Raw genomic sequence first — 2140 nt, forward strand, 5'->3', positions numbered from 1 at the left:
CTGTAGATTCAAATAATTAATTACAGTTTATTTATATGAGAAAATAATCTTTGTGTTTCTTTGTTTGTTTCTTTATACAGATGTAAGACATAAGTTCGGACGAGTATCAAGGTTTCGACTTACTATTTAAATACCATTTGGATAGTAATAAACAAGTTTTTTTTAATTATTTTAAAAAATTGGTCCAAATATCACTTTTTATATTCAGTTTTTACAATGGTATAGAAATTATTAATTATTAGTAAAAACCATGGTAATGGTTTAAACCTTAGTACCATGTCTGTGTTAATTATTCGATTTGAATGACAAAAAGGATTATATGGAATATTCGATAGCATTTAAAAATTCGATGTGTTTTATATAACATAGAAAACACTAAAAAGTTTTGAAGCTTTTTTTTATGGAGTGGTTTGTCTTCCTTTTTTGTCATAAAAATTTAAAAAAGTTTTTTATTAATGAAAAGAACTAAAAAATTCCAAAAGAAGTGAGTCTTTTTCCAAAAATATTTTGAGGTTAGCAAATTTGATATTAAAATTTTTTTTTTCTGAATCAACATACAAATTAAAGTAAAATATTACATAACAAATATAATAAGTATAATATTAATAATTAATAACATACTATAATAATTATTAGAATATACCATATAAATGTTATTAATATACCATTTGACATATCACAATTAAAACTATTATAGTCAATGATGTTGATAATTATAATTTTTATTATAGCAAGAATATTTATCAATATAAAAATAAAGTAATAATTCAAATTTTTTCTCTAATAAAACTTGTGTTGTTGCTATTTTGATACTGATAATGTTTTAAACATTATTGAAATTTCCAATCTATAAATTATGATAATTATAACTACACTTATTAATTATTATTAAATATTGAAAAAGAACAAATATTTTTTATATAAATAAACAAATTATTAATTATCATTATTTCATTTTAAATTTATCTTCTCCAATAAAGACCAACAGAAAATAGTCGTACAGCAAGAAAATTGTCGCACACTTGTGTTTTTAGTATCAAACAAACCAAAAAATCGGGTATATTTTTTCACATTTAAAATTTGACTAAACAATCAGGAAAAAAATCGGGTTTTGAAAAAATAAAAACCCGACTTTATACAGAAAAAAACCTTAAAACAATGTGTACGACTATTTTCTGATGTACGACAGTTTTCTGGTGCTCTTTAAGTCATTTATTGAGAAAAAATTAATAACAGCCAATATTTTACAATAAAGATTCGGGAAAAATAATACCGAATTATTGATTATAAACTATGATATATGGTTTATTTTATTTAATTGTATAGTAAATGAAATAAACATTTTAAAAACTAGAACAATATTTAAAAATAAATTTAAATTACAAAAATACTTTTCAACCAGAACATAAAATAGTAAAGACAAATATTGATAGTTTTGACATAATGGAATAATTTCAATGATTCACTTTTTTAAAACTAATAAATTATAACAAAATTAGTATAAATATAATATAAATAAAAAGAGTAATAAAAAAGTACATATCAATATTGAAATGCCATTTTAACTCAAACAAAAAGACGAGAAAAAAATGTATAGAACCATTGAATATAATAAAACTAAAAACGTCAAATTCAGAACAATACAAATGGCACGAGAAATCTTTATTGACGAGTTTACTGAACTTACTCGCTGCTCCAAAAAGAACACATTAACAACAAAGCAATGTGTTGCATTGACCCTCAAACACTTTCCACATGCCAATGTATCAAAAGAGTCCCTTGATATAGTATGGACTATGATGGGGAAGAACACCGACATCACACGACAAATGTACACAAAATTTTCTCAACATTTAGACAATTTAAGTTTCAAGACGGGAAAGTTAGAAGCTCAGGAGATTTTTACAGCCGCCTTCTTTACGTTGGATGTACTTTCCGTCTATTATTTGACTTCAAAAGAACTTTCAGAATGTTTTAAAACGATGGGAGACAAAAGGAATGGGAAAAGCATTTCAAAGTACATTTTGGAATACGACAAGAATGGGGATGGCGTGTTACAAATAGGCGAGTTCTTGGACGTGATGGACACCCTCTACAAAATCAGTGCAATTCCAACAGAAGACTTTCTACGAAAAATGAG

Source organism: Entamoeba invadens (genome assembly GCF_000330505.1).
Source record: "Entamoeba invadens IP1 unplaced genomic scaffold scaff_1105074724957, whole genome shotgun sequence".
NCBI classification, from domain to species: domain Eukaryota; phylum Evosea; order Mastigamoebida; family Endamoebidae; genus Entamoeba; species Entamoeba invadens.